This window comes from Arvicanthis niloticus, chromosome 22 (genome assembly GCF_011762505.2).
Source record: "Arvicanthis niloticus isolate mArvNil1 chromosome 22, mArvNil1.pat.X, whole genome shotgun sequence".
Taxonomy (NCBI): domain Eukaryota; kingdom Metazoa; phylum Chordata; class Mammalia; order Rodentia; family Muridae; genus Arvicanthis; species Arvicanthis niloticus.
In genome coordinates, this window is record NC_133429.1 from 20023930 (window position 1) to 20040244 (window position 16315).

The window sequence follows — 16315 nt, forward strand, 5'->3', positions numbered from 1 at the left end:
TGGAGACAGGGAGCTCCTTAGTCGTGGGTACACCCTATCTCACATTAGAGATTTTGGGAATACCAACATTTTACTCCCCCCGCCCCCTCCAAAATTTGCACAAATCCATCATTCCTATGGATTTTGGACTAGGTGCACTGGTGTGTATAGAGTTGAGCTTTTCCAGAGGAAGAGAACCACTAGCATCCATATACAGAGAGGTGTATTGTGGAAACTGACTCATTATTATGGAGAGGAAATGTTTCCTGACCAGTTGTCTGCAACTGGTGCGGGAACTTGGCTTATTTCAGCTCTGGCTTTCTAAAAGTCTCTTAGACCCATCAAAGAAAATTAAGCATCATGGTGTGGCTCGATCTCAGATATTTTCTGCTCCTCCTCAAGTTTCTGGAGCATGCTCATGAGAGGATGTGCTATCTTTTGTATTTAGGTAGCCATTCTTGGGGGAATGCTTCCTCCTGTTCCCTGTCATTCATTTTTAGTTTAGAAACTGAATCAGTGTAGGAACATTGTTCTTGGAGCTACTGTTGGGTACAGTGTGAGAAGACTCGAAGAGCTCTGATGGGGCTGGGAAGCTGACAGATCACAGATGTTTCGTGCTCACGAAAATTTAACAATTGCCACCTATTTCCAGGTGGGAAGAAAACGTGTGAAATGTGTTTGACTTGGAAAATGTTGGGCCCTTGGTCCTGAGAGATGAGCACCTTTTTCTTAGGGATGGGATACGGTGAGACATAGTGCAATTAGCCCAGCATTTGTAAGACGTGTGTCTGCCCTTGTCCTAGGCAGTCTTTGCTTGAATTATAGTTCATAGAAAGACATTAAGTCATAGCTATGTTACACACCATAAATAATTGCAAGGCACCTGTGACAGTGCTATAGAATCATTTATAAGATCCAAACCTGGAGAATGGGGTTTAACAGTTTTAAGGCCAAATTAAATAATGCACTAAAAAGGCCAACCAGGTGATATTTGAACACATTCTATTACCCACGAATGATTGTAATAAAATTTATTCCATAATAACTTATGTGTTCCATAGCAGTCATCTTCTAATATCCCTAGGAGGGAAAACAACGGGACAACAGAAGTGAGAGTTTGATTAGAAACTCACGTTCTCATTAACTAGTTGGTTTCTAGTTCTGCAGAGGTTGATGGGCTGCAGTGCAAATCTGATTCATTAAAAATGTGTCTGGGGGTTAGAAACAAATTCAGTATTGGATGGCCCCCACCCAGAAATGAGGAATTCGTAAGAAGAAAAGTTAAAACTAGATTAGATACATCTAAATAAAAATTAAAAAAAAAATACATTAAGAACTTCTAGTACTAGCCATTCAGACATGTTAAAATAGCTCACTCTGATCCATGTTTCTTAGTTGACCATCTTATAATTCAAATATTAAGGCAGTAGCAGTTTCAGCCACTTAAGAGTTACTGGTTTGGATGCAAACTTCTTTTGATGTCACAGCTTATTTAATTACTAGTGGATGTGTCGCCGAGGTGCACCTACAACATCCTCACTTCCGTGATTTTCAAATCTGGTGGCCTAGGGGCAGCTGGTACATGCGTACCAGTGCTTGCCTGTGCACACTTGCACTCACACACACAACCGGCTAATGATTAACGGGTGCACTGCCATTTGCCATCGCTGACATTGCCCCGACTGTCTTGGTAACATTTCAGAATTTGGCAGGACCCTGCTCTCTTTTTTTTTTTTTTTTTCCAACCAGACTAGGCTCACTGGTTTGCTGTGGTGCCAGTGGTCTTTGAACCCTGAAGACCTTTACCTTAAGGAAAATAAACATTCAGATTTGTCTAGCGCACAAGGTCAGCCTTCCATTCCCAGTGCAAAGGTGCTGCCGTTTCTAGTGATTCCCCCCAGGAAATGAAAGTTTTATGGCCTTTGCATACTATATACCTACAGTGGCTGTATTTGGGAGTGAGGGGGGGGGGGGCGCTGCTGCAGTCTGTAGGTTCCTAAAATAATTCCCATTTATTATGAAGTAAAGTTGCCTGAATATCTGTAGGACTCTTACCTGTGAGGTTCTTTTCTCCCCCTTCTTCTCCCTTCCCTCCAGCATTTACTCATTCACTTTTTTTGTTTTTTTTCCTTTTCCTGAAAAAAAAAAAAAAAAAAAAAAATAGCTCCTACCTTGCTGCCTATGATGGCCTGGAACTCCTGGACTCAAGCAATCCTCCTGCCCCTGGCTTCTCAGTGCCATGGATTGTAGGCACACATCACCCCCTGCCTGGCTGCTAAGAGGTTTATTTTAAAATGAGATGCATTTGTTGCTAAAGGTTGCTCAAGTATAGAGGAGGTAAAAGAACCAGCTGAGGAGAAGGTCATAAAGTTTTGGCAGAGTGAGGGATCCCCCTTGTATCTGACGGAAGTGGAACAGGCATTGTAAAAACAGGGTTTGACAAAATAGCAATAGAAATATTTATTGCTTCCCGCGCCCTAAAAAAATGTATGTTTAGTGAGAACAGCCTGCTCTAATTACTATGCTTTCCTAAAACAATATCTCCTGCTTCTCTGCCCTTTCTTACTTCTGCCAACTGACACCTCTCTCTCTCTCTCTCTCTCTCTCTCTCTCTCTCTCTCTCCCTTCTTCTCTCTCTCTGTCTCTCTTTCTTCGTCTCTCTCCATCTGCAGCTCTCGGGCTTTATCCAGTAACAAGTCAATCCCTATCTCACGGTGCAGCCCTCTGCAGCATACAGTAATTTCTCTTTTCCTGACTCCTTGGGTTACCTGCTATCCTTGCCAATGTCTTTGGGCTCATAAAGATTCTAGCTCAGAGTTCTCAGGTTGCATTTTATGTAAACATTAGTTCACTCAGCTAGAGTCTAAACATTTGAGACCCAGGAAGAGGGTCTACTTCCTAATTCCTGGCAGAAATAACTGGTGTTCAATACATATATGTCATTTTGAATTACACTAACTTTTCTACTTTCTTAGCCACATGTATTTTTTTCATTGTTCTTGCCCAATCAATGCTAAGCATTATCAGTAATTCCTTTCAATGAGTGAATGAGAAAAATATAGAGGTAGCTGTCACAGCCAACCTACTCATTTGTGGAAAGCAAATTGTGAGATTAACTCTACTAATGAGAAAAAGAAACCCTAGTAAATTGATTCTAGTCTGGAAAATTATTCATAGTTCATTAAGAAAAAGACAATTATATTTTCACCAAAAAAAATGACAAATTAGAAGAAAACAGATAAGCACTAACTCTATCCCCAAACTATAGAAGATTACAGATAGACAAGATACATTTCAAATATAGGAAATGGCAATTTGAAATGCACTGTGATTCCTAAAAGTACTTTCCATAGGACTGCAGATGCAGCTCAGAGGTAGCAGGCTGACCCAGAATGAACAAGGATCTGGGTTCAATTCCAAGTGCCACACAGACCAAGTAAAACCCAGCCAGGGGAGATGGTGCAGTGACAGTGAGCTTGTTGCTCTTGCAGAGAACTGGGTTCAATTCACAGCAGCCATGGTGTCTCAGAACCGTCTATATATAACTCCAGTTCTAGGGGATCTGAGATTCTCTTCTGTTCTCCAAAGGCACTAGGCACATATGTGGTGCATAGACATACCTGGAAACGGACACAAATACAATAAAAGAATAACTTTTTAAAAATAAGAACTACTCAAACCTGGCCTAGTTAATTTGAATGTGAGTTATTCTTGAAATAAAGACTTGAAACGACTAGACACTGACTGTGGTATTGACTGTGATTTGTAAGATTTTGATATTTAGAGCCAAATATTAGTTTTTAAAATCAAAGAAACTTGGACAGTGAGACATGGACTGAAATTTGGTAAGTTTCAGAGACCTTATTATGCTCAAGATTTTTAATAGAAAATGCTTTTGATAGAGATTTGAAGCATGTGAGTGCATGTTTGTTCAGATTCTTGTGCCTCAATGTACTGAAAACAGCATTAACTCTGGAGGACAAGGCCGTTAAACCCCATTCCAGTGCTTGCTGGCCATGAGAACTTGGAGAGGATACCTAATGCATCTGATTCTTAAATTCTTCATCTGCAGATAATGTGCTTTGAAATCAGAATTCGAATGCTATAAATGTTTAGAAGAGAAACATTGCAAGTGTGTGGAGAGTGGTGGTGTATGAGCACACCTGCATGCACGTCCATGTACCTGTGTGCTCACAAAGAGGCCAGAGGAGAGCATTAGATGCCTCTTCTAATGCTGTCTGCCTTATCCCTTTCAGTCAAGGCCTCTGTGCAGAGCCTGGGGAAATCCCATTCTTTGGCTAGAATTGACAGGCAGCAAGTCTCAGGGTTCCTCCTGTTCTGCTTCCCACAGGCTTGCATGGGTCTGTGACTGGCTTTGTGATGGAAATGAGATCTGACTCTGGTTCTCCTACCTGTGGAGCCAATACTCTTAACAGCTAGGTCATCTCTCCTGTCCACACAAATGCTTTTGAGTCATTTTGTTTATATCTTCCATTTCTTAACATCACAGAGGGCAGGACCAACCTGGACATCAAGGGACAAACATCATTGAAATTTGCAACATGAGACTCAGAGACATAATGGTTGGGGGTAAGAATGAAGCTGTGTATTAATACCTATTTGAATTATAGCCATGTGTTGTAGATGTCTAGTATAATGTAGGTCCATGGTGGGGAAGGCTGAAGGGCCATCATAACCATGCATGATTACATGTGGAGGTTGGAATACTGAATCATATTAAGAGGTGTGATACAGAAATGTTTTCAAGCCAGGACTTTTGTCTACAGCATGCCCTTATTTAAAAAAAAAAAAATGAAAAAGAAAAAGAAAAAACTCAGAGCAATACATATGCCAGACACAAGGACTACTGACTAGTTTACTTGATTCATAGCTATGGGTTCCAAGAACTCTTCTTGATATGTATTATCTCACTGAACATACCCAGGAACTCCAAAAGGTAGGAATTGCTAGCATCCTCAGTTCACATGTGGATATGCCAGGGCATTGGAAAATTAAAAAATTGGTTCTTAAACACAAGCCTATGAAACTACTGGTAAGACTTGAACTGAAGCTATGTGAGCCTAAAGCCGTTTCTTCACTTCCCTGAAGGCAGAACTCTTACATGAACATCAAGGAAGGCATTTGATGGACTTGGGAGTTGATGAGTGTGAAGGGAAGGAGGTGGCTGTGTGCTCGGATGGTCCTTGGTAACTCCTCCTGTCTGGTATGCTGTCCACATGGCGTGTAATCTGTTCCCAGTTGGTACCAGGGTGAGAATGTCTGGCAGTAAGAAGGTGCTGAGTGTCCAGGAGACAGGCGGGTGTCTTTTCCCAGGTGTCTGCTCCCCCCACTTTGACCCACATAACTATCAGACACAGAAGCACAGGTGCAAGATCAACTGCTCTGCTTCTTGGGTGAAAATTTTTTTTCTTAAAAGAGAAAAAAAATGAAGAAAAACAACAGCATCCTACTATGACCTCATTCTGATTAAAATTCCTGGATATGTCTCTTATTTCCTTTCTGGTTCCAGCTGCCTTCCTTTTCTCACCTTTAGGCTGCAGCCAGTTTATTTAGGAGGAAACAGATAGCAAGTACAGAAAAGAGGAGTTTTGAATTCTCTCCTAGGACACTTTGAAGCATAGTACCGAAGCTCCGTATCTAGTGAGTTCCTAACTAACTCAGTTTTCAGACAGATGGCTGCCATTTTCCCCAGGGGGTGGTGCTCGGAGTTTCTGGATTAGATCCACTGGGCATGTTTAGTAAATGCTGTCACTCATTCTTGAAAAGTACTGACTGCATGTGTGCTATGACACAGCCATTATAGCGAAGTTGATTTATGGACCTTCCCCAGACCTTCTGAGTTAGTGCACCTGGAGGTAGAGGTCTTACTGTTCTGTACTGCTATAACAAAATAACAGAGCCTGGATGATTTATAAAGAGTAAACATTTAGCTCTCACAGTCCTAGAGGTTGCAAAGTCTAACATCTTATTTTGTATTTTCAAGTGTGTGTGTGTGTGTGTGTGTGTGTGTCTGCGGTCCACATGCATGCAGTGCCTGAAGAGGCCAGAAGGGGGTGTCAAACTCCTTGGGAATAGTGTTCCAGGAGTTAATAATCTGTCCGACATGGGTACTGGGAACCAAACTTGTGTCCCCTGTAAGGGCAGTACTTTCTCTTAACTGTTCAGCCATCTCTTTAACCTGAGAGCTCTGATAGGTTCAGTTATTTTTATGAGGTTTGCTTCTCACTTCCCAGGATGGTGCCTTAAGGCTGCATCTGCTAATGGAAAGAAACCTACATCTTCACACAATTCTTTTAATCAAGCTCTCAGCCTTCCATGAAGAGGAACCTCATAACCTATTCACCTCCCATAGGCTCTTCCTCCCAACACCATCACCTTCATGACCTTTGGGAGGGCACATCATGCTCAAGGTATACCAATGGATCTGAGAATTCACAAGTTCCCAGATACCTTCTACACTGCCAACATACTACATTATGATCTCATTAAATACAGAGCATGGGCTTTTACGGAACCTCACTTTGGTGGTGTGGTTACCTGGACTGTCAGTGATTGGATGGAGACTCAAGTTTCCACATCCACTTACTTGGGGAGATTTGAAGCCATACTTTTCCCCCCTCTTTCATCTGTTCACATTTTTAAATTTGCTGGTCTTGAAACTCGCTACTCCAGTACATGTCAGTCAAAACCCTGCTTGGCTCTGGATGTCAGTTCTTGTTGCAAAGTGTGAAGATTCAGGAGAGAGGTGTTGCTTTCATTTTGTGGCACCCCTGCTCACTCTTGTTTTAGTAATGACTGTCAGCCATAGGGTGACTATGGCAAGTCCTATGAATGCTTCACAAAGACCCCAAATTCTAATCCCTGGAGCCTGTGAAGATATTATGTGAGCTGGCAAAAGACACTGCAGGTGTAATTAGGGTTATGAACTTTAAGATATAGTGTTCTGAATGTGCTGGCGGATGAGACACAATCATATGAGCCCCTTTAAAGCAAAGGTCAGGGTCTGGGAGATAGCTCAGTTGTTGCCATGAAAACACAAGGATATTCTAGAAGCTGTGTTAAGGGTTGGAGCATCATGATGGAGCATGCTTATAACCCTGAGACTGGGGAGGCAGAGACAGGCAAATTCCCAAGATTCTATGACTAGCCAGGCCAATGAGAGACCCTGTCTCCATGACACCTGAGGTTGACTTTGGGCCTCCACATACATGTGCATACATGTGCTTGCACATACACAGCATGGGAGGGAGACTCTGACTGGAGTCCCAGCAATGAAGCTTTATGCTCTGGAACAGTCAGAGAGGCATATTATAAAAGGAGCCCAACACAGTTGATGTTGGGGTGAACCACGTATTAGACTTGGGAGGAATGCAGGCCGATTTCAGCTATGAAAGGCTCTTAACTTATAGCTTGCAAGGCATCAGGAGCCGCAGTTACATAGCTCCCAGAACTGACTTTGGACCAGGCCCGTGAGTTACATGAACCTGGAAGCAGCTTCTCCCTTAGAGAATCCAGTAAGGAAACCAAGCCCATTACCTTGATAGGACCCAGTAAGCTTGTTGCTTAGCGACAAGTCTCATAATTTTTTCTCACAAATAAATGGGGGTACAGCTCTAAAAGCATCAGCACTCCAGCCTAGGATGTGGGACTCTTCTCATTTCGAAGCTTCCTCTTCTCAAATCAACAATGATGTCCTATCTTAATGGCTCTTCTCTCCTGCTGACTCTTCCTGTCCTGGCACTTTCCTTATAACTATGGAGTACTGGCTCTAGGTGTAGCCGCCAATGATATCCTTTCTCGAATTTGATCTTTGATAATACTTCCCTAGATTCTTACACGCTTGTCTCCTTCGCCCCCCCCCCAACAGCAATGATCATGGAAAAAAAATTGACAGGTGCTTGTCAGTAAGGACGATGGCATGCTGGAATAATATACTATATTATTGATCATATATTATCAAAGAAGAAAATTTAGGCACAAGGAAACTAAGCAAGTTTTCCCAGCATCACAAAGTGGCAGAGGCAGTCACTAGGCACTCCTGACTAAAGAATAGGAATTGCTATCCACTCTCGGACGGACGCAGTACTGGTTCTTAGTTCTCCATGGGCTGCTCGTTTAGCTGCCAGACTGGCCACTGTCTCAGACGACCTGCACATCGCTCTGTTTGGGGTAAGCTTTTCACCAGTTCATTTGACTTTGACGTTTTGTACTTCACCAAGTGTGTGGTACTCTAGTGGTTAATAAGCCGCTGACAGGATCAACACAAACTCCTAGGCGACGTGAAAATTAGTAGCGCCTATAGGAGCTGGAAAAACAAAAAACAAAACAAAACAAAAAAACCCCACACAGAATTTAAACACTGTGACTTTAAAAACTGCTTACAGGTCCAAGGCCCTTAATTCCTTCAGTTCACTTGGGCTGGGGGTGGGGGGTGGGGAAACCCCCCAAAACAGCAGCCTAACCACTTTTCCCTCAGCTGTGATGCACAGATGATTTCCGAGAAGAGAAATGAACTTTCAGAGGTTTCTTGATCAGCTGCTGGGTGACATCCGGCATCCGGCCTAACCACGAATCTCAGATGTCATAGCAACACAGGTCACCAGGGAACCCAAAATAGTTCTGCCCAGAGTTCTCTCCACTTCTCACTTGAGCATGTGTGGGAAAGGTGTCTGTCTGCCAGCCAGCACCTGCTGCTCTGGCGACCGCCGCCGCCGGGGCTGTTTTATCAGCCCTGTCCTTCCAGCAGCAACCCCTTCTAGACACGCTCTTCTCCTTTCATCCAAGAGTCTCCCGGACTCTTTCAGATCCACAGGCACATGTGGTGTTTCCACAGGGCTTGACAATGTGTGAAATCCCCTTTAATCCCCCGGCCCTTCCTCGCTTCACTCCAAAGCGTGATGTTTTCCTTTTTGTAGAAGCTCATTGGAGGCCTTACGAGAGAGAGATAACGTGCAAGAAAGACTTTTTGGCTCTTTCGGAGCTCACCCTCGCCTCTAGTCCTGTGTATCATTTGATCACAGTTCCTGGCTCTGTGTCTGCAGTGAGACACTCAGCTGCTGCAAGGTGTATACTCCTAAAGAACTCACTGTTATGCCTTCTCCGAAGTGCTGGGACTACAGGTGTGTGTCACCGCGGCCAGCTGAAAATGCAGATTGGATTTGAGATCTTATCTAAAGAAAACTCACTGGGTTTTCCTGAGAACAATGTACATGTACGTCATCAAAAATGCCAATAAGGAAACGGTGGTGATGGAATAAAGCAGCTGAGTTTGTCCTGACAGAAGTGTATTGTTTTACGAAGAAAAAGAATGACATTTTGGGGTGGGTTATGCTAACCGTCTTATGTACACTGATTATGTATTCTTCCCACAGAGCTACACAGCCAGCCACCAACAATCATTTTAACTGCACATTTCGATTGAATTTAAGTGGCTCATGCAGAAAATTTGATACAATGAGATGTTCCCCTCTCCCAATTTCTGCAAAATCCTTCTTGTGTACAGATGGTCTCAGATATTCTGTGGATCAATCCACATTTTTCTTTTAGTTTAAAGATGATACAAAAGCAGGAAGCTATACCTTGTATTCTGATCTGTTCACGGTCTAGCAGCATGTGGTACAATACTCTCTCACCATGTTAGGTAGCACCAAGTTGTAGCTGTCAGCCGGACATGCGATCATGAAAGGTAAAATTGATGTTTTACAGTAGACACCGTTATTAAGTTATGGTATTTGGTAGAGCAGGCTTGAAATGTTTCCAGCCTACAGTAGACTAGGGAGACAGAGGAAACCGTCCAAGAATGTTGCATCTGACATAGCTTTCTTTCAAGGAAAAGGGCGTCAGGCAGAGAACATTCCATTAACTCCTAATAAGGGCAAAGGAAGAATGGACTCGAGAGGAGAGGGTTTAAATTTATGAAGTGTTGACTTTATGTTAGACACTTGATGTAACACTTGGCTAACTTTATTTTCTCCCTTTCTCTCAACAATCCCGTGGGGGTATAAACATTCCTTGCACCTATCACCACCGCTAAGACTCAAAGAGCGGCCCTTTGTCTAGGCTTTAACAGCTGCTGAGTGATGGAGATGAGGTTTAAACTTGTGTCTAGGTGGTTTTGAATTCGCTGTGCAGTCTCCTAATGATCCGAGCTCCATCTGAGTCCGGTGAAATGAAGAGTAACAAGATGTATGGTCTGTACTTAGCACCTACAGTCTAGTCAGGAGACAGATCAAGAGAATGCTTTGGTAAGCACAAGAAGAACAGAAGCCCACAAGAGCCATGAGTCACAGAGGCCTCCAGGGCTAAGTAGAGGAGCCTTAAGGGATGGAAGGCCTGAGAGAGGCTTAGAAGAAAGCTCAGGCCTCAGAAACACAGAATCCATTTACTCTTCCAGAAAGGACTGTGTCAAACTAAGAATGTCCATGGGGAAGTGAAGTGAGAAGCTACTGCTGTGTTGTCTATGTTAGCACAGAGGGAGTCCTCTTAGACCCTTGTGCCACAACACGGCCTAAGTTCTGGTACTGCCAACCACCCCTCTCCAGGGAATGTTAGAAAGGCAGAATTTGGGGCCCAGTGTCAGAAGCACTCAAACTGAACCTGCATTTCTGCAAGATCTCCTCGAATGTTTGAGAAGAGCCAGGCTCAGTCTTTCTAGAGTCCTTTTCGATGTCTAACTAAGACTGAGCAAGATCCAAAGGCCCTTTTTCTCAGCCCTCTGCCCCACCCCCCACCCCACTTCTGCAGAAGCCCTGTTGTCTATCTGGGCTTGAAAGCTGCTTCCTCTTACTGCTTTACCTAAAACCGAGCATCCTCTTCCTGTCGCTTGGGTGTCATGCTCTTCTTTGTCTCACTCAGGGCCAACTGATCTGTGAGTGTTTACCCTTGAGGATGTGAAGCAGAGGTATTGGGCACTCAGATATCTGCAAAACAGGGTGACCTCTGCCAGAAGCTAGTCGAAAGCAACTGGCCTGTGTATGTTGTGGTGACCCTGAAATAATACTGTATTCTTTTTTTTTTTTTTTTTTTAAATCAGCATCACTTGTGCTCAACAGGACCTCTGAAAGGACAGCACAGCCCTCAGCTTGGAATCAGAACACCCCAGGCATAGAGCAGCATCTCCAAATCTAAGATAGGCCCTGCTGGCTCATCTGGCTATTTGGTTCAGACTGCTGATTCACGTCTACCATCTGGGAGGATTCTAGGCTCAGTGAAACTTAGGGAAAGAAACCCTGTGACTGGGTGTGGCATCTGCTCCTATAATCCCAATGTGTGGGATGCTGAGGTAAGATGGCAGTGAGTTTGAGGCCACCAGGGACTCCATGATGAGACCCTGTTCTCCATACATAAAGGAAACATTGCACACAAAACCTGAAATGTGCTCTGGTTTCAGAGAGAGTTTTGAACTCATGACTCTCATCCACATTATACAATATAATAAAACGAGAAAGACAATGATGACAACAACAATGGCAATAACAACAACAACAAATTGAACAAAGTGAACAGGCAGCTCTTCACAGAGCCTTCAGAGAATTGAGGTCACAGACTGTTGCCCACAAGCAAGAGCAGCAGGCCCATGAGTGTGGAGAATTTCAGTTCACCAAAAGCAGAAGTGTGGAAACAAAAACCGCTAATATCCACCAACAAATCGCTGTTCTTCCATCTGCTCAAGCTTGAGAATTGGACATCTTAGAGGGTTGGATCAAAGGAACATTCCTGAGTTTTACCTCTATCAGGCTTCTACTGTGAAAGAGAAAGTAAAGCACTCTGTCCCTTCCCCAAGGGGTAAGGACATCGCCATTTTAAAATATACTTGAAGTTCTGGGTTCTCCTTGCCAAGACTTAACTGTAAGGGTGCTCACTGGTGCAGCAGAGCCTGACTCATGGGGTTTTACCAGGGACTTAACTGATCTGGGAAGGGGAATACCCAACTTGGTCTCACTGAAACACAGAACTGATCCAGGACTATTGAGTTGTCCCCTTCTTCTACCAACAGGTCAACAGCAAGAAATGTGTCCTCCCGAGAACACAGAGAGAACAGCAGAAAAAATCTGCAGGCCTCAAGCCCATTCAGGAGTCTCTAGGCTGACTCAAAGATAACAGAGGTATCACAAAGGACATGGGAGGTTTCATCTTTTCCATATATCGAAGCTTCCAGAAATGATAGCCAGGTAAACACAAAGGGACACTAAACTTGGATACCTCTATAGTGAAGATATTTATGTATCTAGGTGTAGTCTGCTCAAACCAAATCTTTAGCGCCTCTACTTAGTATAAAGGACTAAGGAAAACAGCCACATATTTTTGGCACTGATGGAGGAAAGTCACTTTGCAAAGTCCTGATGGTTGTCCTTTAGCCACAAGCAAGTATTTATCCTGAGGTCTTGTTGTTCTGGAAAGTCCACAACAGCTGAGACAGCCCTGGTGGTTCACACCTGTAATCCCATTACTTGGAAGGCTGAATCAAGAGGCTAGCCTTGAATTTCAGGTCAGCCTGGGCTATAGAGAGTGACCCAATCTAAGAGATAAAAATGCAAGGCAATTGTACTTTAGAGCTCAGTGAGATATGTTACAAGCCATCAAGTTGTCAGTGAGGGCTTTACAGTTTATCGTGGTAAGAAGTTCAGTTAAATAATAAGTATTTGTAGATGGCTTCATCTTGGCGAATCTTACAGGTCAAACTCAGGACTCCTTTTCCTAAGGGCTAAGGACATTTATTTTCTAGACATGGTTCATATATTCATTGGATAGTTAAGAGGAAGTTGTATGTCCTTTCTAGGGCTGTTGTCCTATTTATAAAAGAGGATCATTCTAGCTAGCTTCTTCCAGCTCCAGAGTCCTGACCAAATAAAATAATTAAAGACCCATCAATGCCATTAGTTGGGAACATTTGAAAAATCTATAATTTTATATAGTATGGTACGAATAAGACATCACTGAAATTATATACACTCTAGATGTGCCTTAAATGGCAGTCCTTTAAAAATGAATATGTTAGTAGAAATTATGAGTTTCTCTAATTTCTGCAACATCTCCTCTTGGGAATCCACACCTCACCTTTCTTCACACCCCTCAACAGAATACCATTTATGTCCTGAGAGGATTTGGAAAGAAACAGAGCCTTGAAATTTGTGAGCATACTGGGGGCACTCTAGTTGGTTTTTAAAATTGGCCATATGTGGAATTTCGTTTAAAAGGAAACCAAAATAAAATATTGTTGACATGGCAAACAAACCACCATCCTTCCTGTGGACATTAATTTTAGGAGTTAAGGGTAAATGAATCAGGAACATTTGTGGCGATCGTTCTCCACCCCTGATGACCACAACAACACAGAAGAAGTTAAAAATAAGTTCCTCGTCCCAAGTGCAGTTGAGATTTTATTACCGGTAAACAATTGTGAAAAATGTTTGGGGACATTTGAGGATCATAAGAGTCAGTAAGGCTCAATCCACAGCTTCTAAAATTCTTAACACGTACACGGAACACACAATCACCATTTCATTGAGCAGGATTATATGGCTCCAGAGACATAAAATATGAGGGAGGATAAAATTAGATAAAAATGGTCATCAGTCAACACTCTCCAGTCCTGCTCATGAAAACAGACTGCAGAGGAGAGAGGCCAGGCTTGGGTTGCTTCCTGCAGCTTGTATGCCCGTGGGAGGTGATCTGGACCCTGGGCATAGTTTGAGGTCTGGGAAGCTTGAGAGCAAATTCGATGAACAGCTGACTGACGTGACTCAAATAAGAGAAGTCGATTCATGTCAGGACTAGTTGTGTTTCCAAAATAGGATGGGCTAAAATAGAAGTTGAGACTGCTATGAAGCACCGACCAAGTGTGAACACAATCAGATGGCCGGTGGGTTGGGGCATCAGCACCTAGTCTTTCGTGAGCAGGAAAGCATAGCAGCAATGCAGCTGTGCTTTGGATCCCGACTGCGTATTCAACTGTTTCTTTTTACTTGGAGAAAATCCATAAGCCTTTCAGCCTATGTCTTCATCAACAAAACAGTGCTCATGATGGCCGTGGTACCCAAATCATCAAGAAAGACCATGCAGGATGTGGGAGATGGCTACGTGGGTGAGCTGATTTCTGTGTATAAGCATGGGGGTCTGAGTTTGGACCCCCAGAAACTGTGTCAAAGTGATATACATTAATTAGTGCTGGATGGGGTGGGCTGCAGAGCTCGTCAGATCCTTGGGCTCCATGGCCAGCCATTCTAGCTGAATTGGTGAGCCCCAAATCAGTGAGAGGTCTTGTCTCAGAAACGAAGGTGGAAAAGAATAGAAGATACCTGACTTGACCTCTGACCTTCACATACGCGTAGGCGCATGCACACAAACATATACACCGCCATTCTAGCTATTTGTTTTTTTATTACCTCTGTGAGAAAACACTGAACAAAAAACACTTGAGAAGGAAAGAGATTTATTTTGGTTTACACTTCCATCACTGAGGGAATTCAGGACAGGAACTCAAGAAAGAATATAGCAGAAACTGAGGAAGAATGGCTTGTTCCAGAGGCTCGTGTTCAGCTAGCTTTATATACAGCTTTGGACCGCCTGCATAGAGATGGGCCTAACCTTATGTCGAGGTGGCAATAAAAATGAAAGCAGGACAACGACTGATGGGGGGCACAGCAAAACACAGAGCTCTGCTCTGTCCATGACAAGTGTGCATTTGCTTCTCTTTGTCTTTTCAGACCGAGACATATTAGGAGGAAGGATGCTCAAGAACATCCAAACATGACCAGACAGGTTGCTTGCAGAGTTAAAGTGCCTAGTGTTTGTGTTGCATGGACACGAATAGAAGATGCAAACCAACATTTTCCCTTCAAATAAGAATCCATTTAGAATCTTGTTTGGAAAGTGCCTTTGGGGACATAATTGGCTAAGGCGAAGCCATGGCAGATTAGAATGGGACTTAATTTAATGACTGGAATCTTCAGTATTGGCACAGAGGGACACAGAGAGGAATGGTTTATTAAAAGACACTGAAGAATTCTGGTGTCCCTGTGGCAATGGGGACAAAGACCAGGACTCTAATGCTTGAGTCAGGGAATACAGGAATGGCAAGGTCTAGAAGCAGGTAGACACTTGGAAAGTCCCCCTTCTGGAATTCAAAGAGGAAATCAGTGGTTAACGCCTGACTTTGAGAGTGGATCCCCTAACTGTGAAAGAAGAAATGTCTGTTGTTTAAGCCACTTGCTACTGCAACCAGAAGAGATGAATGCAGCATCTTTGAGGAACAAGATGAAAATCCAGTTGCCAACCGATCCCCTGAACTTGATGTTTAAAAGACTCTCCCACTTCCTGCTCTGCCAGATTGCCCATCAGTGGAGACATTTTGCTCTCCCTTGCTACCAGGGTAGATATCTAGTCCCACTGTTTTTCTAGGTCAGAGGGGGGAGGAATGGGGAACTTAACCGGATACAAGCACAAATCCCTTCAATGTAAAGACAACTGAACAGTTCTTAAATAAGAGTCTGTCTGTCCCTTATTCTTCACTGGTCAAATAACCCAGACATGAAGTGCTGACACATGATAAAGTCTGTTTAGGCTGGAGCAATGGAAGGATCCCCCGTACCAGTGGTTTCCTGGGAAGGTGATGTTAAACAGGGCCCAAGAGACAAGCAGAAAGCAAGGAAGGGAGAAACTAGTGAATGGCATGGGAGAGAGTCCCATTTGTCAGTGCTGTTTTCAACTCTTGTATCTACACAATTCTCCTCCATGGTGGGGATCCACATTTATCTCAAGAAAATATATTCAAGGAAAACTTACTCTCTACCCGTGATTATTCTATATTCAGTAACTCTGGTTAAACACAGGCCTCCTGCCAAAAAGGATCTTCAGTGTGTTTAAACAGAACAACGAAAGTGCCTAAAATTATTCTTTTCCCATTTCCAGCCCAATGTTTGCAGATCTTCATTCTACTGCAGGGTCTAGTGCAGCATGGTTCATTCAGAAAGATGCCATAGATCGTTAAAACACACTTCTCAGGTGGTGACCTTGGGTGAAAGTTTTATTGCCCTGTGCTTCAAGGAGTTGCCAAATTCTTAGAAAATGCAAGTCTGAGTCTCTGTGTTCTTGATTTGAAGCGTACAGAACTTTTTTGGGTTCAATGTCACAAATTTATAAGACCCTTGACGGCACATCTTTCTGTACCACACAAAAATGGTTCCCACTTTTGTACAGGAAGCTAAACAGTAGGCTTAAGAGCTATCATGTAATAGAGTGGCAAGCCAATAAAATGTTAAGATCTGTGCCCCTACGTACAGGACAGGATGAAGAAACATTTTTGCATTGACGAACG

The 16315-nt window shown here is 43.2% G+C and overlaps 1 long non-coding RNA gene across 2 annotated transcripts; it reads left to right on the forward strand.

Moving 5' to 3' along the window:
- The first annotated feature begins 3133 nt into the window (after positions 1–3133).
- LOC143436116 (uncharacterized) lies at positions 3134–9268 on the forward strand. Of its 2 annotated transcripts, XR_013106324.1 has the most exons (4): positions 3134–4569; positions 6234–6410; positions 7868–8169; positions 8916–9268. It is a non-coding gene; the product is annotated as an uncharacterized LOC143436116 (long non-coding RNA). The 2 variants fall into 2 exon arrangements; XR_013106325.1 differs by lacking the exon at positions 6234–6410 and having other exon boundaries at positions 3135–4569.
- The last annotated feature ends 7047 nt before the right edge of the window (positions 9269–16315 follow it).